Source organism: Hypomesus transpacificus, chromosome 12 (assembly GCF_021917145.1).
Source record: "Hypomesus transpacificus isolate Combined female chromosome 12, fHypTra1, whole genome shotgun sequence".
Taxonomy (NCBI): Eukaryota; Metazoa; Chordata; class Actinopteri; order Osmeriformes; family Osmeridae; genus Hypomesus; species Hypomesus transpacificus.
In genome coordinates, this window is record NC_061071.1 from 4129528 (window position 1) to 4154669 (window position 25142).

Genomic DNA, 25142 nt, shown 5'->3' on the forward strand with positions numbered 1-25142 from the left:
ATTCATTTGCTCTGAACATTTCACCCAAGACAGTTTTGACAACCTTGGACAATTTCAAGCAAGATTTGCTTGGAAGAACATCCGGTGCGCCTAAGAGATGGCCGCACTGACGAGAGCTCCGCAAAAACCTAGCTTTTTGTTCGTCATTTTAGTGTTCGTTACTTGTTTTGTCAATGTTATATTGTCGTTTATTCAGTACGACCGGCAGTCAAGGGCCATCAAGCTTCTGAATGGACACTGATATGGACATTGTTTTTCTGCAGACTAGTCACTTATACACTGTCACTTTCAGCTACTGGTTGCTCTATCAGTAACTTGCACTACTGTACCTCACTGTACCTCGCCAACAGGCTCCTGTATGGTCATTGACATAGTCACTGATCTGCAAATTTGCACTATTGTACTGTACTCCAATTAGGATAGAATAGGTTATAGGGTTGAAACAGGTTTTTTGTGCATTTAGGGTTAGTATAGTGTACTATCTATTGTTATCTGTAATTTAGGAAGTTTTAGTTTTAGGGTTGGTGTAGTCGATATTTATTGCTCTCTGTATATTTAGGAAGTTTCACTTATTTAAGCTCAGCATTGATGTAAATTGTGTTCCGTGTACTTATATGTTATGCCAGATGCTTGCGTTGTCTTGTCTTAAGAATTTCAGTGCCCAGTCTAACCTTGTGTTGTTCTGTGTACCTGACAAATAAAAGACTTGATCTTGAAGCTGAACCTGGAAAGAGGTGCTGTTCCGACCGTATGCTCATTGCAACTGCAAGCTGTAAAGACAGTATGATGTTGTGCTAACAGTTATTAGCAAAACTAACGTGTCCTGTATATAGCATAGGTAGAATGCTAAATAAGTTTCTACACACATCAAATGACTCTAGCTGGACTAGCTGTAGTCGGCATTAGAAGGGAAGCTTCCGAAAAAATATCCAAAAATGAACAGCAGTCTGGCTTATTGCTAACGCCTGTCTAGATAATCTATTTGAAAGAACTGGAGAAAGGCAGGTGCTAGATACAGGATATGTTAACATTGCTAGTAACTGTTACTAGTAACACCTAGACTGTAGGCATGTAGACTAAACTAGTTAAGCTTGCTAACGCAAGAGCATAGGTAGAATGTGTGATCATTTAGCCTAGTTTATTGGCAATGGGGCTAACGTTGTTTCATGTTCCTGACTGTGTTTCATTCAAATAATTAACCGTGTTATGTAAATCTACAATTCACGATGCATGTTTGTCCCGATTTTTGTCAGGTTCTTTTTCAGCAAGATCTAGAGCTAGCTAACTGAAGCCGAGTTGAATCACGATATGGTTTGGTTGCTAAGCTGTAGCCTATTGTTCTACCCACCTAAGTCAATCCAGTTTGTTTCAACAACAGAAGTGGAAACAAGTAATGTTATCATTTCAAATTATATGTAGTCAATTTGTTGAAAACAGTGTTGTGTAGACACAATAGATTTATTTGCGCGTTTTTATTTCAAGTCTCCAACTTCGGTGTTTCAGTGAGTGCTGCTGTTGGCCGTGTTGCGTTTTTGCTCCCCAGCTTTACTCGTTGAAAAACAACCAATCAGCGCGCAGCTTATCTAAATATTAATGAGCATACCATAAAAGGAGAAAAGCTAGTGTTTTTTCCCGGGAACATTTCAAAGGATCTATCAGGGGGCATAGAACAGCACCCGGGCCTTTTTCAACCCAACTAACCCAACATACCCTATTCGGAGACGTTAAGGAACAGTGTGAAATACCCCAAAAACCCAGTCAATCGCCCCTTTAAGTCCTGCTTTCCTCGCTTGCTCGATCTAAGCCCACACTGCCCGTCATACGGTGGCCCTGAAGTGCAACACACAACGGCAAATAGCAAACACAACGGCAAATAGCAAACACAACGGCAAATAGCAAAACACAACGGCAAATAGTAAAACACTGGCAAATAGCAAAACACAATGGCAAATAGTAAAACAAATAGTAAAACACAACGGAGAATAGGATAGCACAACGGCGAATAGGAAAACACAACGGCAAATAGGAAAACGCAACGGCAAATAAGAAAACACAATGGCAAATAGAAAAACACAACGACATTAACTTCTGACAGAAAAGGTAGGGCCTATCTAGCAGAAGATGGACCCTCCTGATTGGACAGACGGACTGTCTGTCTTTTAACAGGAAGGAGAACGCCTATTTTGAAAACATGAATCCCTGGAAAATACTTTCGCTATTTTTAAGAATGATTTTGATGCAAGGCATAGGCTACATACGAAGTGATAGTTGATATGTTGTCAACTAATCACATCAGGATGAGTATAAGCACTTGAAGTCACGTTTGTCAAATTAGTTCTAGTTATCGGTGTTCGTTGGCATACAAAGTTAGTCTTCTCTTATTAGCGTAGTTAATGATTAGAGCTAGCAACAATTAATTGCAGATCAAGGGTTCCTATTGTCCAGCTAGTCTAGCTCTCAACGCTCGGCAGAAATTTCAGATCCACACAAAAACAATGACCCTCTGGACATATTGTATAATAAAATGTTTTAATGAATGCAATTGGTTGCCTTGTATATTCTGTTCTATTTACCAAACTTCTTGTTTTAAATTGAGCAGTTGCTGAGGCTTGTTCCATAAAGCAAGTTTACCGAATAAGCCAGACTTATGTCAGTTAGTCAGACTCATTTCTTGTTCATTCGGTTCCATAAAGCTAGTTCAACGTAGTTCGAACTCGGTTACTATGGCAACTTAGGCTACGAAACTAGTCTGGTCAGGGTCAGACTAACTGTCAGGCTTAGCGTGACTTGGTGCTTAACCAGACGTCCCTGTAACACTGACTCAACGGGAAGATGATGATTTACCACGTATATTCTCATTTTCTTATTCTCATCAGTTCAACATTGATAGAAAATCAACGTAAATAGCCTACATAGGCTACAACATTTAGCCTAATGCATTAAACATCGATGAACAATGCTTTGATAAGCTATGCACCATAGCCGTTAAATGTATGGATGTTAGTTTGTGATTTTAAATGTTTAGGCATCAGGCATAGGCCTACATCTCAATCTAAATTATCAGAGTATAATTATCATAGCAATATAATTGTTTATGTCACACTAGTGACAGAGTTTAAAGCAGGTGTTATCCTTGGGCCACAGTCACACAGCCGAGAGACAGATGCAGAAAATAGTTTTTAATGGTACAATAAGAGATAAAATGTCCAAATACTAAAAACAATATCTGTCCTTTAAAATCAGAAAACGTCTCGAAGCCTACGGCTGCTTTGGTATATGTCCACTCCGGTCGAGGACCGCCGTCGGCTCCGCGTAGTACCGCTCCTTCCTCCCTTGGTCCACCGCTTGTAATTTGCAGAGTGAGCCTGCCTGGACGAGAATAAAACTACTTGGCTACTCTGGTTGCACACCACGCAAGTAATTTCAGGAGAGATTCAGGTACTTCCCTTTTCTCAGTAGTCGAGCCGTGGTTGTGCCTCTGAAGTCTGAATGGAGTAGCGGAATACCGGTCGTCGCTTCTCTTGTGTTCTTGCCTGTGTCCCCGTAGAATTTTCCTGGTTCTGTTCCGTCTCCACTCCTTTTTTAAAGGAGTGCCTCTCATTGGCCAACCAATCAGTTCAGAATCAATTAGGAGTAATGGCTGCGTCCCTGTCAGCTGGGGAGTTTCCTGCCCCCGTCCTTGCTGTCAAACAGTACACACACAATCACAGCAAATAATATGAAAACACCACAGCAACCAATATGAAAACACCACAGCAAACAACTACAAACACAGCAAACAATATGAAAATACCACAACAACCAATATGAAAACACCACAGCAAACAATAGTCAAAACCAAACTAAAGTAACAGACAACATAGGCTGGCCAACTGACATCTGTGACATTAACAGTAGCCTACAATTGCAAAACGAACCTAAATCCGCCCTCCATTTCCCCGACACAAAACCCATGTTAAGAAGTTAGCACTAGGCTATTGGATAATGTTTTAATTAATAGTAGGCTATTTATTTTAAACGACGTCAAAAAAGTCAATTTAGATTAGTTAAGAAGGTAATTAATCAACAAAGGTCTTATCGTTGATGACGTCAATCATGGCGTGTCATTTTACTTTGATTGAAGCGGTGGATGAAGAAGCTGTCATTGTACACGATTTAAAGGGGACGTTCTTTCTGGAAGAAGTCATGTGGCCGTGTGCATTGCTTTTGCCGTGGTGGATTGTATGATCCATGTTTTACCTCTCGGGCTGTTAAAAAATAGGGTGCACGCGCAATTAGCTTGACTACATAAATCTGACTTGAATTAGTAGGACTGCGTGAGCTGAAATTGGCCTTTATGAAACCGCTTAAGCCCCGCTTGACTAATTAAACTTATTCAAGTCTGGTTTGGGACTTTAAGTCTAGTTTTTTTGAGCGGCCTTTATGGAATAGGCCCCAGGTGTGATTGCCATCGAGATTAGATTCAACTTGCATCAAGTAGGATACTACAAATATAAATGTTCAAGTTCAAGTATTTTATTGTCAGGTGCACAGAACAACACAGGGTCCGACTGGGCATGGAAAGTCTTAGGACAAGAAGCAAAGCAACCTGGCATAACATATAAGCAGTGATAGCCAGTAGCTAGCTACTTTAACTAAATTTGTCAGTAGCTTGGCTGTAACGTCGCTATTTACAAAACGAAGTAACTTTTCAGTAGCTAAGCTCTTTTATTGATCAAGTAGCGCAGTAGCGTCCTCGAAAGCTAATTTCTCCTGGACACATCTGAAAAGCAAAGCACGGAAAAAGCATCTCTCACATATCCCGTTCTGCAGTTCACGTTACAACCGATCTCACCAGAACTGAATACAGCGAGGGCTATGATCGTCTCATCTCCACTCACACAGTGCCTGCGCGGCCAGTCTGACTATATAACAGCATTTGTCATTAGCATTTTGGATTAGGCTATTGTTCCATAAATATATCTAAACATATTTTAGCCTTTATCTGGCTGACAATTGTGTTGATCACTAAAATTGTATTGACTTGGCATGCAATTTGTTTAACTGAAAGTAGCTACTAATGTATCAAGCTACTTTTGACAGATTTTTGTAATTTAGCTTGCAACATTTTTATGAATAGTAGCTTCTGTGTAGTGAAGCTGAATGTATTTGTTGAGTAGCTAGTAGCTTAGCTCACTACACATCAAGTAGGTTGCCCATCACTGCATATAAGTACACAGAACATAACACGTTGTTAACGTGGTAAATTGTAAGTGGGCTGATGAAAAAAAAAACGTGTTTAACAAGTCCCATTTACTTCAACAGTCGAAAGTTAAATGTTCAGTAGAACAATAGTCTGTTATTTGACTGTTAATAAAGTATGAGACATATACATGATGCAACACACCAGTAACCAATTGTTATTATGTGTTAGTACACCGAAAATGTCAGTAAATCGAGATAGTGCTGCTGTCTGTCCCGTCGAAAACCATTCAAACGTGTTTTTCACCGCTCCTTCCTGTTAAAAGACAGACAGTCTGTCTGTCCAATCAGGAGCGTCCGTCTTCTGCTAGATAGGCCCTACCTTTTCCGTCAGAAGTTAATGTCGTTGTGTTTTATGGGGTTCCATTTGTGCCCAAAAATTTGAAGCTTTTGTACAATGGATCTTGGCGATTGCTTTGCTCTCAGTCGTTCACTTCGCAGCAGTTCTTGTGATTTGCAGCGTACCATTTGTGCAAAAATAAGTCGATGTTGCGTTCACGATGTGCCACTTCACCTGTCGTTTGCTGTGGTCGTTGCGTTTGTCTTTGCATCTTGACGATCACGTGGATCCTTGCAGTTAGGCCTACTTGCAGTTACGTAGTTACGTACATTGGTTTGCAGCGCTAAAACTATTTTTTATGTGGATTTTATTTGTCTAAGCCTCCAATCATCAAAACGAATTTTAGGGTATAATATAACCCCCCCAAAATAACCAGACGGCTGATGGATAATGTATGTGTTATATCATGTTGCGTTGTTATGTTCACACAGCCTACAGTCCTTATGTCAAGTTTTCAAAATGTCATGTTTCAGACTCAATTTAATATTGACCCAATTAATTTGTGAATATTTCAACAATTACACACAATACACAACAATAAACTATAAAAAAATTTGATTTAAAAAAATATACAGACAGAATATAAAGACAACCTGCCAGCTCCTAACACATAAATGATCCTTACCTTTGTATTTGATATGTGATATTAGTTTTATTTTATACTCAAGAGGTAACTGCATAATTGAAACACTATTTGACTCAACAGTCAAAGTTTTTATTACAGCAAAACCATCCAAATCTAAACAGCTTTCAAATACAATGTTAAATACTCACGTAACATACCTTTTTTATTATAATAAAATATGTTAAAAACAACAAAATTGTGACCCTAACTAAAAAAAATCCACAACTGTGGATTGAAGGGCAAATAATGGGTTGTAATCCAATTTGTGTACCCACAAATAATGCTGGTAATGCTGAAAATTATCTTATTTTTTCTGCATCCTTTGCTGATCTTTAGAAGCAAGATGGAATTAGACATAATTATCTAGACTTTGGACAAAAGTGTGTGGACATTAATACAGAGCTGAAGTGAAAAAACACTACTAGCCTGCACAGAGCCCCAACCTCAACACCACAACCTTTGGGATGAATATGGCAGATCTCATCAGTGCACGACTACACTAATGCTGTTCTGGCTGAATGAAAGCAAATCCCATAGGGAGGGAGCTGATGTTCAGTTCCCTCTAAAGGTCCTGGGAAAGGATAGTGCCCAGGAAGCGGAAAGACTCCACAGTGTTGACTAGGGAGTCGGACAGGGTGATGGGGGTGAGTGGGGCTATATTCTTCTGAAGTACACAACCATCTTGACTGTCTTAAGAGCATTGAGCTCTAAGTTGTTCTGGCTACACCAGGTCACCAGGTTGTCAGCTTACCACCTATAATCAGACTCGTCCCCACCAGAGATGAGCCCAATGAGGGTGGTGTCGTACGCAAACTTCAGGAGTTTGACGGACGGATGACTGGAGGTGCAGCTGTTGGTGTACAGGGAGAAGAACAGAAGGGAGAGGACGCAGCCCTGAGGAGATCCGGTGCCGATGGACCGGGAGTCAAAGACTTGTGTTCCCAGCTTAACGCACTGCTGTGATCCACCTGCAGGTGGAGTCAGTCACTTTCAGCTGGGAGAGCTTGTCCTGAAACAGGGCGTGGATGATGATGTTGAAGGCAGAGCTGAAGTCCACAAACAGGATCCTGGCGTAGGATGCTGGGGAGTCCAGGTGCTGGAGGGTGAAGTGGAGGGCCATGTTGACTGCGTTGTCTACAACACTGTTGGCTCTATAGGCAAACTTCAGGGGGTCCAGTAGAGGGTCTGTGATGGGTTTGAGGTGTGCCAGCACCAGGCGCTCGAAAGACTTCAATGAAGGAAACCAGTACTATAGTTTTATAAATCTGCAATGATTCTGTGTTTTAGAAGCGACCAGGGCAAGTGCTGCTCCCTCCATGACAATGACACAGTCAGCCAAAAAGAGCCACAGAACCTGGACTTCCAGTTCCTTCTCTCCTGCCACAGGATTATTTGACAATAATCAAATTGTTATTCAAAACATGTATTTGAATAATTGTTTACCTCAAATACTGTTAATGGAATGTTTCAGTAAAGCTGAACTACTAAGTAAAGCAGGCGATCAGGACGAATACTGACCGTCATCCTCTTATAGTTTATTAACAGATTTTATTAAAATAAAAAACGTATGTTAAGTAAGTGTGTTGTATGTTTAACAAAAAATCAACTGACTGTTGAGTCAAATAGTGTTTCAATTATGCAGTTACCTTTGAATATAAAATAAAACTAATATCAGATATCAACTAATAAAATGGTAAGGATCATTTATGTGTTAGGAGCTGGCAGATTGTTTTATAATCTGTCGGGATACTTATGTAAATAGATTTTTCAGTCATATTTATATTTATTAGACGCTCTTATGAGCGATTTACAGTAAGTACAGGGACATTCCCCTGAGGAAAGTAGGGTGAAGTGCCTTGCTCAAGGACACAACGTAATTTTCCCGGCCAGGAATCGAACCAGCAACCGAACCAGCAACCTTCAGATTAATAACCAGACTCCCTAACCGCTCAGCCATCTGACCCCCACTATAGGCTACTATTTATAAAACACTCCAAAATGGATTGTTCTGTATTGTGCGTAATTGTTCACAATTGTTCACAATTCACAAATGAATTGAGTCAATTTTAAGATGAGTCTGAAACATAACATTTTGAAAACTTGACATAAGCACTGTAGCCTAGGCTGTGTGTAAGCCACATAACAATGTAACACATACATTATCCAGCTATCTGGTGATTTTATACTCTTAAAATTTGTTTTTGATGATTGGAGGCTAAGACAATTAAATCTAAATAAAAACGTTTTTGCGCTGCAAACCAATGAAATCGGCAGCGGGAGAAATCCGATTTAAAGGGAGCAGGTAGGCTACGTAACTGCAAGGATCCACGTGATCGTTAAGATGCAAAGACAAACGCAACGACCACAGAATACGACAGGTGAAGTGGAACATTGTAAACGCAACCCTGCAAAGTAAACGACTAACAGCAAAGCAATAGCCAAAGACAAAAGCAACGACCACAGCAAACGACAGGTGCAGTGGCACATTGTAAACACAACATCGACTTATTTTTGGCACAAATGGTACGCTGCAAATCACAAGAACTGCTGCGAAGTAAACGACTGAGAGCAAAGCAATCGCCAAGATTCATTGTACAAAAGCTTCAACTTTTTGGGCACAAATGGAACCCCATAGTGTTTTCCTATTTGCCGTTGCGTTTTCCTATTTGTCGTTGCGTTTTCCTATTTGCCGTTGTGTTTTCCTATTCGCCGTTGCGTTTTCCTATTTTCCGTTGCGTTTTCCTATACGCCATTGTGTTTTCCTATTCGCCGTTGTGTTTCCTATTTTCTGTTGTGTTTTTCTATTTGCCGTTGTGTTTTACTATTTGCTGTTGTGTGTTGCACTTCAGGGCCACCGTACCGGCGAACCACCAAACAGCATCCCATATGCAAAGATATGGGATGCTGTTTGGTGGTTCGCCAGAGTTCATCTCTGAAGTGCCTTCCAGTGAACTGCATGACGATCTGTCGTGGACGACTGCCATTGTTCGGTCCTAGGCGGTGCACAGAGTCCAGAATAAAATCCATGTTCTCCTTCCAGTGTGGAGTATTCTTTCCAATTATGTCTGTAATGATTTGGCAGGTGTTTTCTTCTTTCTCTTCTTTTAGGCCATTCAATCTTAAATTCCATCGTTTCTTATAACGTTCCAGCTTTTTATTCCGTCTCAGTATCTCTGTTTTCCATCTCTCTGTCTTTGAATAGTGTAAATTATTTTTCTAATTCTTAGTTTTTTTCCTTACAATCTTTGATTTCAGCCGAATTGAATTCCACCGCTTTTGCGATGTTGGATATGGTTAGCGTAGATTGCTTTAGCTCCGTTTTGAAGTCCTCCATCATGTCTCGAAGGGCGCTAATTGCAGCTAAGAGTAGGCCTACATCGTTGGGGGAACCTTCCTCATATGTTCCTTCTAAAGCGACCCTGTCTCCTTTCTGGTTTTTCTGAGGTATTGGCGTCTTGGAGGGCGATTGTAAGGTTTTCTTTACCCCTTTGGTGTTTGTCTCCATGATATCTGGTACGCAATAGTCATGTACCATGAGAGCCTTCGTGTTAGATTTAGCTTTGGTCACGTTGTGGTTTGGAGTAACGTCACAGGAGAGGTGAGTTGGAGAGTGATTTAGCTGAACCAGTTTTCTTGTCATTTAGGGTGTTAATGGAGAACAGCCGAACCAAGTTCTTGTGAGTTATAGTGTAAAATTGTCAGTTTTCCTATTTTCCGCAAAAACCCGAAATGATGCTCAATGCGTCCAATATTGCTGCGGATGGGTTTACATTTGGTTGATTATTCCCCCCCTTCATTAATCCCAATTGGTATTGTGTTTTATATCGTTGGAAAGCCTGATTAGTCACCTTTACATGTGGTACAACTTGTAAGGATCGTGCAATCGTGTTTTATAATAGTTTGGCTGGTCCTGCGACTTGGTGCGACTTATATATCAAAATATAAACCCCTCAAAGAAGTTTCTGTTGGTATTCACTCTCGTTTTGAGTTGCTTGGTGGATTGGATGATTGCACTCTCCCACAGTAATAAAAAACAAACAACACATATTGGCCATTTTTACACTTTATTCATTTTACACTGTCAGGGACCTCAGTAGCGTGTGGAATATCCATATACAGCCACAACAGCTTGGCACCTCCTCCTCATACTGGTCACCAGCCTGGTCACACTCTTGTGGGATGGCATCACATTCCTCTACCAGGATTTGTCGCAAGTCAGCCAACATGTTTGCGTTGGTCACTCTGGCACATACAGCACGCCCAAATTGATCCCACTTGAAGCTCAAAACGAGAGTGAATACCAACAGAAGAATATTGCAGAGGATTTTGGCAAAAATTGGGCCGCTACCCACACATTCTTTTGTGGGCGGGGATAAGTTGGGCTGGCAGCCAGGCTAATTATCCCCCATCTGACCTACTGCTAAACCAGCTGGGCACAAGCCAGCAGCACAACATTAAAATATATCCATTATCTCCTTAAACAAGTTCTAAACTAACTTAATTTTAAAAAAAAAGTCACTATCCCTGCAATATCCTCATCAAACACCATATCTTGAACCAACTTAAATTCACTGATGTGCGTGGTTTTTATTTGCATTGCCCCACCTCTGCTAAGTGATTTTATTAACAACCCACTCAAAGTAGCAGACACACATCTGCTTTAAGAGGTGATTGTGTCATTTCAATCAGCACAGACCTTGATGAGTAAAGTAAAGTGACCCCATGGGGAATTTAAATGATCAAAGAACGTCTGCCCCGTATCCGAACAGGAATCCCCCCTGAGTCCAGACACTGGTGGTGGCGGCAGCCGACGACCCAGCCAGAAGAGCCGGAACAAAGTCGGATCGCAACGGGGAGGTGGAGGGTCGCGCACTTTGGTAGCATGGACAAACTAAGCAGGGTGAAACACATATTTAAAGGCACAGCATAATTATGATAGGCTGGCAGGTGGGGAAAGTTCTGTCACTGCTAATTGATAGAGAGAGCGGCTAACCGATTGCCTATACTGAAACCCAGATGACAGGCCGACATGAGAAAGAGGAGGAGAGAGCGTTCTTAGCTTCATTTCACATTGGTCAAGCTCTTTTAGCAAATCTGCATTATCCGGGAATTCAGCACACATGTGGAATGCTCTGCCATCACGCATATGCACAAAATACATGTAAAAACATTCAAACATAGCCTTAATGGCTTGTTTCCTATCAGCTTTGTGTACTATCTGTCCTGCTTGTTTGCCTATATTTACATTTAGTCATTTAGCAGACGCTTTTATCCAGAGCGCCTTACCGTAAGTACAGGGACATTCCCCCGAATGTACATTTGTCTTGTTAAGTGTTGATATATGTTATGTGCCTCAGTGTTATATGTGCTTGTCCTACAGGTACACAGGTAGCAGTAGGTCAGCTCTGTGAAGTAGGACTTTTCAGCTTCTCGTGGTTTGCTGCGTTGACGTCAGTCACAGCCGTTTAAGCGCTGTTTGCTCACTTTACTCTATTTACATTTAGTCATTTAGCAGACGCTCTTATCAGAGCGACTTACAGTAAGTACAGGGACATTCCCCCCCAGGCAAGTAGGGTGAAGTGCCTTGCCCAAGGACACAACATCATTTGGCAGAGCGGGGAATCGATCCAGCAACCTTCTGATTACTAACCCGACTCCCTCACCGCTCAGCCATCTGACTCTGACTATTCATAATTACATTTAGTCTTTCCGTTAGTGAATAGGCGAAGTAAAACCCTTTCTTCCATAAATGTTTTATTCCATTTAACTGTTCGGTCCGGATTTGAGCATTGGCGAAACTGAAGGTGCGTTCGACATGACCCGACTTCATGCGGCACTGCAGGCGGCTGCAGGCGGCTGACTTGAAACAGTAAATTCTGGTTAGACTTTTGACTTCAGACGGCGCCGAAGCTAGGTCACTGGGACTAAGCCATCAAAGTACCGTGAGATCAATTCGAGAAATGCCGGCTGTGTAGCCAAACGCATTTTCTCAAGAGCAACTGCACGGGTTCTAGTGAGGACACAGCTATTTCATAATTGGCCAGACTCACACATGACAACTTTGACGTGTGTTTTGTAATTATTCTGACACATTCAGTTTCGCCAATGCTCAAATCCGGACCAAACTGTTTAATTGAATAAAACATTTATGGAAGGAAGTGTTTTACTACGCCTCTTCAATAACGGAAATACTAGGTTTAATTATAAATAAAGTAAGGTAAGCAAACAGCGCTTAATCGGCCGTGACTGACGTCAACGCAGCAAACCACGAGAAGCTGAAATGTCCGACTTCACAGAGCCGTTTTCAACTCCTACCCGACTGCCAGCGGCTACTCTCGCCGGTCGTTTCATGCAGCCGCAGTCCATGTCGAACGCACCTATTATCTTCTTAACCCTCTCGCAGACAAACCTTTATGAGACAATGACGACAGAGGGCGCGGCCATCTTGACGAAGGCGGAGGCTGTCGGTTCCGGGCGGTTCAGGAGTCTATACTCCGAGAGCAATCAGTTTGTTGCCAGGCAGAAGAAAGGAGGGGGGATCATCCAGAAGACTATCATTTCCGACCTGACTACGCTCCGCCGTAAAACTACTTTAGGTAGGTTCGCTTCAGTTACAGGCAACTGTTCATTCATCCAAACTCAATTCGGCTTGATTGAGCAGTTTGATGCTTAGTGTGAAATAGCGTTGGTCGCGGACAACCTAATTCCGTTTGCTTTGAAACAGTTTGTTTCAAAAAAGAGTTGAAGCCTCGATTTGGGATCGTATTCATTGCTGTAGATAAATAATTGCTGTAAACGTAGCAATCATTTCTATAACAAATCGCTGAGAAACGTATTTGCTACGTGAAACACTCCATTTTAATTTCCTCGTGATTAAACCGAACGGGATTTGCCTCTTGTTGCCTGTCCGCGTGAACGCGCAATAAGAGACACGGCCAGTACCATGGACAGCTCTTCTACGATGAGAGAAGAGCGTCTAAAAACGTACAAATATGTAGTATGTGAGGGGGGGGGGGGGGGGGGGGTCTGTTGTAAGTAATGTAAATACTTCAATACTCTTTGGGCACAGTAGTTTTTCACAAACATACCGTTTTTCCCCTTTTCCCCCGTTTTCCCCTGGCAGAAAGGAACTTAAGTGCTTGACTGTTTCTGAAAAATAAAAGAGAGACCAGGCGAAGAACGAGCTTTTATGATTTTATGATTCTGTCAGATTGAAAAACAAATTTTGTATGTGGCATTGTAATATGGTACGAAGATGAACAAGAAAGTCGGTCGATGCTAAACAGACGGTTACCCAAATGACTGTCCGATTTACTAATGGAAGCACAAACATTGTTACTATGTGTTATTATAAGTGTGAGTAGCGTACTGTTGTTCCCAGTATGAGTGAAGCCTAGATGAGTTTCCACCTCTTCTCTGACATGGACAGAAGATTCAAAATAATTTTCAGTTGAGTGAGGAACTCCAAACCCTGAGAGGGTCTCGTAGTCTATTGAGCTTTAGATTTTTCTGATCAAACCACTTTGCCAATGTGTTGTGTTTGAGTGGCAATAAGTGTGTGTGACAGGAAGTGTGTGTTGGCACGCCTCAGGTTGTCCCATAGGGATCCAGGTGGCTTAGGGAGGCTTGTCCAGGATCAGGACTGAATGGAAAAGGGTTAGCGTCATTACAACACACTCATCAAGAGGAATCCCCGCCACATACCACATTCTCAATAACACAGATCAAATACAAGTATTTGAAAGCTCAATACATTTTTTGTGATTTTTTATCATTTTTCTAAACACACAACCCTAAACTGGAACACATACTCTCAAAAAAAATACATACCCAACAATGTATTACCTCAATTAAAGCATACAACTTGATATCTCTTTTGAGTTTTGCAAGTCACAATATGGGCTTTCCCAGATACATTAAAAGTATCTGGCAATTGAGGAAAACGTAAGAAGGCAGAGATCTGGTAAGAACCACCATTTAATACACACATCGTTTTACATATCATACAGAATACATAGTATACAGTGCCCTCCAAAAGTATTGGAACAGTGAGGCGAATTCCTTTATTTTTGCTGTAGACTGAAAACATTTGGGCTTGACATCAAATAATGAACGTGAGACCAGAGATCAACGTTTCAGCTTTTATTTCCAGGTATTTACATCAGGATCTGATGCACAACTAAGAAAATATCACATTTTGTTTGAATCCACCCATTTGTCATGTGAGCAAAAGTATTGGAACAGATATACTTAAAACATATTTAAGTGAATAAGACTTAATATTTAGTTGCAAATCCTTTGCTTTCAATAACTGCAGCAAGTCTGTGACCCATTGACGTCACCAAACTTTTGCATTCTTCCTTTTTGATGCTTTCCCAGGCTTTCACTGCAGCCTCTTTCAGTTGTTGTTTGTTTTGTGGGGTTCCTCCCTTCAGTCTCCTCTTAAGCAGGTAAAATGCATGCTCTATAGGGTTTAAGTCTGGAGATTGACTTGGCCAGTCTAATACCTTCCATTTCTTGCCCCTGATGAACTCCTTTGTTGTTTTGGCAGTGTGTTTTGGGTCGTTATCTTGCTGCATGATGAAGGCTCTGCCAATCAGTTTGGTTGCATCTTTCCTTAAATTGGCAGACAAAATGTTTCTGTAGACTTCCGAGTTCATTTTGCTGCTGCCATCATGTGTTACATCCTCAATGAAGATTAATGAGCCCGTCCTAGAAGAAGCCATGCAAGCCCAAGCCATGACATTACCTCCACCGTGTTTCACAGATGAGCTTGTGTGTTTGGGATCATGAGCAGTTCCTTTCTTTCTCCAAACTTTAGCCTTTCCATCACTTTGGTAAAAGTTAATCTTTGTCTCATCAGTCCATAAAACTTTGTCCCAGAATTTTTGAGGTTCATCTCTGTACTTTTTGGCAAATTCCAGCCTGGCCTTCCTATTCTTCTTGCTAATGAGTGGTTTGCATCTTCTGGTGTAGCCCTTGTACTTTTGTTCATGAAGTCTTCTGCGAACAGTAGATAGTGATACCTTCACTCCTGCCATCTGGAGGTTGTTGCTGATCTCACTAACAGTTGTTTTAGGGTCTTTCTTTACAGCTCTCACAATGTTTCTGTCATCAACTGCTGATGTTTTCCTTGGTCTACCTGTTCGACGTCTGTTACTTAGTACACCAGTAGTTTTCTTCTTCTTCAGGACATTCCAAATGGTTGTACTGGCTATGGCCAATGTTTCTGCAATGGCTCTGATTGATTTTCCATCTTCTCTAAGACTCACAATTGCTTGTTTTTCACCCAAAGACAGCGCCCCGGGTTTCATGTTGTTTTCACCTCTGAATACAGTCTGCATAGACAAAACCTATCTTACCCAATCTGAACCTGAGTGTAGACATTCAGTGGTATTTATTGATTGAATAATGTATGTAATAGGACACACCTGGGCAACAAAACACACCTGTCAGTCATATGTTCCAATACTTTTGCTCACGTGACAAATGGGTGGGTTCGAACAAAAAGGTGATATTTTCTAATTTGTGCATCAGATCCTGATGTAAATACCTGGAAATAAAAGCTGAAACGTTGATCTCTGGTTTCACATTCATCGTTTGATGTCAAGCCCAAAAGTTTTCAGTCTACAGCAAAAATAAAGGAATTGGCCTCACTGTTCCAATACTTTTGGAGGGCACTGTATATAATCACTTAGATTTTCTATGATGTTTGCTCATCATTGTCATATTTTTCCTTTTAAAAAGTAGAATATAAATTCTCAACTTAGTCTTATTATATGCAACCTAAAGACTGAAATTAAGTCACTGTGTAACAATTTTTTGTATGCTATGTAATAGTTGTGTATGGATGTATGGGTGTGTCTTTGAATGTATGATAAGCACAGTTATTTACTGTACTGCAATAAGTTGGGTTAATATGTTACACTAGTACTTCAAGGAAGGGTCTGCAGCGTTAGTCATATAATGTATGGGGTTGTACAGCAGGTAGGGGGAATTGAGGGAGCAATTGAAAGATGGAGGGAGGGAAATGGGCTGTATTTGAAACTCCATAGACATGGAAAAAAGCAGTGTGTTATGTAAGTCGTGCACTGTTGCTTTGCTCTGGTAACAGAATATACAAGAGAGAAAGAGAGAGAGGGAGGAAATAGAAAACAATGACAGACGAGAGGGAAAGAGTGGGAAAGAGAAATTGAGGGAGAGAAAGAGGGAGAGGCAATATGTGTTTTGCACAGGCCTACTTCAGTAGATTAATGCTGTGGGCTTCATCCTCTAGTGAATGGGACACTGGCTTTAGCCCACTAATCCCCTCTGGGAAAGATGATTGCTTTGAATCTCCTGAATACTGCATCACCAAGACCGGCCTATAGCTCCACCCACTACCCTCCTCACACACTGAGACAAACAGACACAAACACGCATGCACACACACACATACACACCCATGCACTCACGAACACACACACTACAACACTACTCTGCTATCCTGGATGTTGTATAAAATGTGATGTGTTACACTGACATCACCTCTCTACGGTGATGGGGTTCAATAAAACTACCAAACAAGATTTTATCTTATCAATCAGAGCAGGTTAAAATTATTCTTACAAATGTGTTTCACATACAGTCTCCCACAAACAACATTACAGAAAGCAGTTAATCTCATTTGACCCCGTTTCTCCTTCACTTCTCCTGACATGATGTGACGGCAAAGATGGTTAGTGTGTGGAGAAATAGACAGAAAAACGATGCCCAGTGTGTGCGACCACTTCTAAAGAAACAACACCACCACAGCATCCTTGGCTACCACTCAGATCAATGTGCCAATCAATTATTCTGTATTCTAACATATTACTTCAAATAGGTAGAATCTTAGATATTTGTAGACTACGTTTTATGTTACAGGAGCTGTAGAAAGACAAACCATAGGGGCCAAACTCATACTGACGTGTTCTATGGTACAAAGTCATTTACATTTTGAGATTTTATATGGAGGCTTATATAGACTTAACCTTTGTATTTGTTCATGTTATGCCATGGAAACAGTGCTTTAATTTGAAGTAATGTTACAATTTACAGAGTGAAGTGTCATGTTTTTCTTAGTAACAAAATCCAAGTTTGTGCTTATTGCATGGAAAAGGGAATGAACCGTTGAAAAGGACATGGTAAGAGCCTGGTAACACCAAGGAAACAAACACAGCTTCCGTTTACAGTACAGTTTCAGCTTACTTACTGAGTAAATAGCCATGTGTTACCTAGTATCACTGTGAAACGTAACGGTAACGTCTGGGAGTCAGGTGGCTGAGCGGTTAGGGAACTGGGCCAGTAAATCAGAAGGTTGCTGGTTCGATTCCCAGTGTGCAAAATGACAGTGTGTCTTTGGGCAAGGCACTTCACCCTACTTGCCTCAAGGGAATGTCCCTGTACGTACTGTAAGTCGCTCTGGAGAAGAGCGTCTGACTAAATGTAAATGTAGAGAAGTAGAACAGAATGAAGGAGAGAGAGGTAGACAGAGGGGGACAGAGGTAGAAAATAGTAAAGCCATGGGGTGGAGAGGTACAGTAGAGAGATAGGATGATAAAGAGGTAGATAATAAAAAGGTATACAGATAGAAACAGTAGAGCAAAATTGAGATTACATACTGACACAAAGACATGCTGTTCGAGAATGTCTATATTGGTCACACCTGTTCTCCACAGGTGGATGTTTCTGTCTTTACTGAATAGTCATTTCAAATAAAGAAGCTAATTTGGAGAGACATGCATAGAGAGTACATTAGTTCATGGTTAAGAAGAGAAAACAGTAATAAAACATTAACATTTTCTGTCCCTGACTGTTTGCAGCGTTAGATGTGGTTTTGCTACACGCTGTTGTCAGCGCCTGTTTTATGGTCTTTGGCCTCACTAACGGCTCCCTGTTCTCGCACATTTTCAGACATCTTCAAATATTTAGCAGAAAACATGCTGGGGGAGTGTGGAGAGGGTTGTTGGAGGATGGGTGCAGGGGGAGAGGGTGGAGAAATGGGGGTGATGATGCATGACTACTAGGTGAGGCCAGGAGAAGTAAGGGTGAAGGCACGGTAGGGGTGGGAACAAGAACAGGAGAGAGGAAAAAACTGGTTAGAAGGAGAATTCTGTCTGAGCATTCCACCCAGCTGCTAGTCCAGCTGCTAGTCCAAGCACTTGTCCTCTCAAAGTTGGACTACTGCAACTCACTGCTCGTCGGTCTCCCAGCATGCGCAACCCGCCCTCTCCAGAGGATTCAGAACGCGGCGGCCCGTCTGGTCTTCAATCTACCCAGACGCTCCCATGTTACCCCACTCCTCATCTCCCTCCACTGGCTTCCCATCACGGCCCGTATCAGATTCAAGACTCTGGTACTGACCTTTCGAGCGGCGAACGGGACTGCACCTGACTACATCAAGTCTCTCCTCCAGCCTTACACCCCCACCCGCCACCTACGGTCTTCTTCAGACAACCGTCTGGTGGTCCCAATGCTCAAGAGCACCCGGTCCCCACACAGCTCTTCTCCTGTCTGGCCCCCCAATGGTGGAATCAGCTCCCCACCTCCATCAGCGACACTGACTGTCTCCCCACATTTAAGAAAAGGTTCAGGACGCACTTGTTCCGGGAGTACAACGGCACTTTGGAATGCTTGGCTGGACCTGATGTTAGTTTCCTCCAGGTTCACAATGACTCTTATTGAGAGACTTGTTGCTCTTGTTGGCTAGTTATAACGGATTTAAACTTTTTGTACTCACTGTAAAATATTTTACTGTAACCTACTCCACACACACACATGGTCACACACCATCAAGAGGTAACTACAATGTCAGCCAATCTTCCACCTCTGGAGAATATAGTAACATACACAGCAACACAGTGATAAAGTCGCTGCCTGTCTGAGAGCATGGTAAGTCTCTGAGCCACTGTCACTGTTGGTTGCACTGCACGTTGCAGCCAGCTTGAGGGCTTTGCTAACATAATGTAGTTAAGAGGGAGTGGGCTACAATGCATTAGCCTGAATATGTATACGTTGTACTTACATCATCTTTGCTGGAGTAGGGCTGAGGCAAATCTGAGTATCCGGGGACATGGTGCTACTAGGCCTATCTTAAAAAGGCATGTGAAGTTGACATACATATTAGCTTAATCTGTCCATGGATTTTGTAATTGTTTTTTTTTGCAGATATCTTAGTTACGAAAGCAGTTTTGTGTTTGTGTAGATAGAATTATTGATATTATGTGAGGAATTAACTAGCATCATTGTAAGTTATTTAAATTTGCCAATGACTTGATTAAGCCTCACCATTCATACCAAAAATGTTGGTTAGTTATAGCGGATTTAAACTTTTGTACTCGCTGTGAACTATTTTACTGTTGATTGTTCTTCTACAGGTACACTATTGCACTTTTTGGGTTTCATGCTATTTAATTGTACTTTCACTTTTTTTTGTTTCATGTTGTTTAATTGTAACTTGTTTAACTGCATGCTCTTATGGTTCTTTCCTTTGGCACTTATTTGTTTTTTACATTTATGCATTCAGCAGACGCTTTTATCCAAAGCGACTTCCAAGAGAGAGCTTTACAAAAGAGTATAGGTCACTGATCATAACAACGAGGTAGCCCCAAACATTGCAAGCAGCCAAAACATGAAGCATACATTGTGAAAAACCAAATAAGTGCCTAAGGGAAGAACCATAAGAGCATGCAGTACAAGTTACAATTAAACAACATGAAACTCAACATGAAACTCAACATGTATCTCTTAACATGGTTACCTCTTGATGGTGTGTGGCCATGTGTGTGTGTGTGCATGTGGAGTAGGTAGACCCTCTCACTCTGGCTGTAGGCTTTGAGCTGCTCTCCATGGTCAGTTAACTGTCTGCAGGTTGTGAATGTGGGAATAAATGAGCATGTGCAGGCATTTGGCTTGAGAGTGGGGTGTGAGTGTATGTGTGTGTGGGGAGGGTTGTATATGTGTGTTTGTCTGTGTGTGTGTACAGGTTTTTTAAAGCTTTGTCGGGATAAGCCAGAGGCATGTGCTGGATCCACAGGGTTTACACGACAGTGTGTGTTTGTGTCTGTGTGGGCGGATAGGGACCAGATGGCCCCATGACCCATGGAGCAGTAGATATAGGCACACACAGACATACAAATACACAGACACAATCATACACAGACACACCTGAAGAGTTGCTTATCTCATTCATAGAGGGCATGGTTCTGTGTTGTCGATTTTTGCTGTCATCTTGCTGTAATTTACCTGGCAACTTAAATGAGTGTAGGCCTTTAGTCATTCAGTACATGGGCATAACAAGTGTGTGTGGGTTTATGCACTTTCACACAGACATCATAATGCATAAGTGATGATGGTGACCATTGATTGTAAAATGCAGTGAGCATTCTGTGGAGGACATCTTGGAATTTGATGTGGTAATGTTAATCACAATCAATAGATCTGCTAACACATTATTATCTGTTCATGATGTACCCTGTCCTGTTAATCATTTACATAATTGAGTTCCTTCTGTTACCAATACCATGTATTTTGGGTATGAAAGATAGCCCTGAATAGAATGGACACCCATTGTTGTGCTCAAAATATATTTTATAAGACCTAGCATAAACATTTAGGGCCTGGGTCAAGATTAATTTAGGGATAACGGTGACCGTTTCAGCTGACCTTATAGGCCTAGCTACTAGGAATCCTGAAAAAAAATCCCCCAAAAAAGTGAAACGACCGTTTCATTTGTTAGTCTAATCCAAAATCATAGTTTCCGGTTCAAAGTTTCAGTTAACTGTTTTGTTCATTTTTGAACATTTTCAAATAATACGCCACATAGAAAATAAACAATTCAGGTTAAAACTTGTTCAGATTACCTTTAGCCAAAGTACTTGAATAAATGTTTAATTGTGAGAAATCACGTTCTGTATGAAAAAAGGATGACTATTGCTTCGCGACTACAGTGTTTCCCACAGAATTAGATTATATTTGTGGTGGTAGGCAGGAGCAGAGCCAGATGTTGTAAACATTAGGGGCTTAGCCCAAATCTAGGTCCTAGTATTGTCTAGATGTGAGTGTAGATAAGGGCTTCAACAAGCCATGCGAGCGGAACGTGAAAGCATTTTTTGAGGCATGAATTTGATTGCAAAATAGTTTTTATTAGCTTTATGTAATATTAACATTACGTTGGACTCATATTGTTATATTTGCCGAATGTTTTTAATTATGAATATTATTATATTGAACTTGAATGTATCAGTTTTGGACAAATTAGTTTAGAGAATTATGATACTAAGGCCCAATCCCAATGTCCCGTGTAAACCCTAAACTCTGAACCCTCACAGATTTACTTGACGTCACCTAGTAAGTGATTGAGTGCAAGAGGCTGCAAGGGCTCAAAATGCTATACATTGGAATGGGACAGCACTTTGCTGCATTATCGGCAAAATTGTGATGTTTTTGGATCAAATCTGATCAAAGCATATTTAAATTTATCATCAAAGGATACACACAGTTCTGGCTATATTAATCATCCGTGAGCTTTGTGTTTGAACTTACATGTTAACTTTTATTTCTAACTATGTTTACGTCAGGGTTGGTTGCTCCTTCCATGCATGCTTGTTTGTTTACCGCTATTATTCTTGTTTTATGAGGCGGGTTTGCCAGAATCTTTTCCTCGATTCCAGGCTTCCCCTGGTAACCCTCGTGTTTCACGTCACAACGCGGTGAATTGTGTGCAATTCCCTAGCTAAAGTCTGCAAAAAGGAGGACTAGTGAAAAGGGCTAAAAATGTCTGTGAAAGAGCCCTCGCGCACTTGACGATTTGCCGGTGGGACATCCCTAAATCCTCACAGACATAGCGAGAATGCGCCTCAAAGTCTGTGAGGGTGGACATTACTGATGGGTTATTCGTGAACAATTCGTTCATTTTCTCGTGGCTGCGAATCGGGCTTGTTGCGGCTCAGTAGAGGAAACAGATGTCATTCGAGTCATCTCCCAACTGTGTCTTTGGGTACCAGTCTTTGGATAATTTTTCACGTGACCTATCTTCAGGTACGAGTCTTAAACCAGCCAAGAGAAATGTGAGTAGGATAGAAGGGAATTACACATTTGTGTGGCAGATAATATTTGTTTTAAAGAAAAACTCCAGTATTTAATTATTATTAAATAAATACAATACATCATGACAGTTTGTAAGATTTTAAATGATCATTTATCACACTAGCATTAAATTATCACGGCAAACAATTACACTGCCCTGAACTGTAAGTAAAAAATATATAAAAATTGTAATTATTACTTGTGAACAAATCTCATTTCGTCTTACCATACTAAACCTAGCAGAGACGCGAAAGTGAATGAGAGGTACGAAGACTCGTACCCGAAGACACGATTGGGAGATAACCGAATCCTTTGCTCGAAGACACGGTCGGCAGATGAACGAATCCTTTACCCGAAGACACGGTCGGCAGATAAACAAATCTTTTACCCAAAGACTCAGTCGGAAGATGAACACATTTTTTACCCAAAGACTCAATCAGAAGATGAACAAATCTTTTACCTGAAGACATGGCCGGGAGGTGAACTTATCGTTTGTTCATTCGGGTACGAGTCTTTGGATAATTTTTCACGTGACCTGCATAGGCTCAGAAGAGGAAACAGAAAGGATTTGATTACCTCAATCACTTTCGTGTGACTGCTATCACTGTGACTGCTATCACTGCTATTAGGGCTGGGCGGTATGACGGTATATACCGGGCAACGATAGAAATGTGTCTACCGGGAGAGATTTGGCTATACCGTTTCAACCGCTGTATACTTTGAACTTTTTTTTTTTCTGGTTGTTGTATTGTATATAAGCCATCATATAAGTCGCATCTTGCGATATTTAGAATTGTAGTTTAACCTGTATTTTATTTGCTATTTTCATTTGACCTTGAAGCACATTTGCGTTGGGCTGACGGAATTTTCAATGTGGAGTGTATTTTGTCTAAGCGGACCACATTCATGCCGATACTGATTAATTATATATTTGATGACCAATTCTGCAGGTAACCAATTCTATTTGTTGTTCAAGTTTTATGTCTCGTGCTGTAAAATGATTGTCGTAAAATTACACTGGTGGCATTGCTAGCATTCTTGATCTAGGATGACTAGTGAAGGCTAACTACTTACTAACTGAGAGTGAGCTCATGCCGGGAAATATCAAACTGAGGCTTTAATGTATCGACCAAGCTTTAAGATTGATACGCCGAAACCAAAGTTAGATATGGATAGTAAAACTCAGACTGATCGCTTTCGCTCATTTAGAAATTTTCGTCGGAGGGCATTACGGATCCGTGTTGAGCTGTGAGTAGGTCACCACGCTGATGGCATGACTGCGCACCAGCCAATCGGAACCCTCGTACTGTCGTTGCCTTTAAATAATAGCTAGTAACGTCTTCTTTTACATATTTACAGAACAATTACTATACCGTGATATATACCAAAACCGTGATATAAAATTACTCATACCGTAATAGAAGATTTTGGCCATATCGCCCACCAAATCTTGAGCCCCCACCCCCCCCACCCCCACCCCCCCACCGTTGAAATGAGCAAATGACTCGAAAAAAGATAATTTCATTTCACTGAACGAGATTCTAAGAACTGAGTCAGCAAAATGATGGACATAACCATTCGTAAACTCCGGATTGATTCACTGTCCGTCTTCTTGACTTTGAGGGGGAAAAGCCGTTCTTCCGGCACATTGATTCAGAGTTTACACGGAGAGAAGGGGCTATTCACCGACTGGTCCGTTGTAGTGAGAGAGAAGGAGCAAGCGGGGCAAGAAGGGGCTTAGCGAATCAATGCACTGCGCACAGCTGTACAATAATTATTATTTTAGCCATGTTAAACTGTAAAAAAACCCAATGAATGTATGGGAAACTATGGAACACCAAGTTAGTCACAATTAAATAAAGAAAGAAATAGGTAAATGAATAGATAAATACATACACAAATAAATATGGCTATGAAATAAACTTTGAAATAAAAAAAGATGCCTATAAATATATAATTATATAATAATTATAAAATAATCGTTTTAATCAAATAAGGTTGGATTATTACAATGTTGAGCTGTCCTGTTCATTAAACTGGAATTGCTTGTAATACAATAATATACCATTGATGCAAAACACCAGGAATCCTAGCTTTTTCTGCTCTATTATGTTTGTTTTATGTGGGTAAGGCCCCATATTAGTTATTGAAACGGGCCCCCAGATGCTTAAGGCCGCCCCTGTGTGTAGTGGCAAGTCATAATCTAGCGATTGATTTGCAGAGATTTCGAGTAATATAATAAAAGGTTACACATGTCAACATTTATGTCTGATGCATCTTTTTTTCCAGCCGGAACAAGACCCGTTCCATAGAGTACGGGTGGCATTTAATCTTTCACTCGGCCTAAAAAAAGTGTGGAAAAAGATAACCTATTGTGTGCTGTAGATAAGATCATGTCAGATCTAGAATGCGTGTCGGATTTTTGCTTGCAATTGCATCACAATGACATTGAAAATGAATTGGAAGCCGACGCCCCGCTCTGCCCGCCCCGCTGCAGTGTGAACGCACCGTTAGACAGCTGTCTTAATCCTTGATGTCTTACTAGATAGGTGTCTAATGAGACAGCTCTCTAGGAATCTTAAAAACCGTTGTTTTCGAACAGCCTATTAAGACAGGATGTACGTCATCGCGCTGCGTGTACTTATGTGCTCGCACTAGCGCGCTTTGTCAGACGGCAGTCAATTGCATTGAGTTTATTGTCACACTAAGTCAAGTTAAGCTGTATTTAAACTTATGTTAGATATAGGCTCAATAGCTCATAACATTTGTGTTTGTATTTCACTAATTTGATAGGATTATGATAAAACGCAGCAACTAGCTAGTGTCTGC

General features: G+C 41.1%; 1 protein-coding gene across 2 annotated transcripts in view; it reads left to right on the forward strand.

The window, feature by feature from the left end:
* The first annotated feature begins 12720 nt into the window (after window positions 1-12720).
* snap25b (synaptosome associated protein 25b) overlaps window positions 12721-25142 on the forward strand; it is a 73965-nt gene continuing 61543 nt past the window's right edge. For both annotated transcript variants that reach the window (XM_047031601.1, XM_047031600.1), the window contains exon 1: window positions 12721-12802. The gene's annotated coding sequence lies outside the window, so the exon portion shown is untranslated. The remainder of the gene's footprint in view (window positions 12803-25142) is intronic.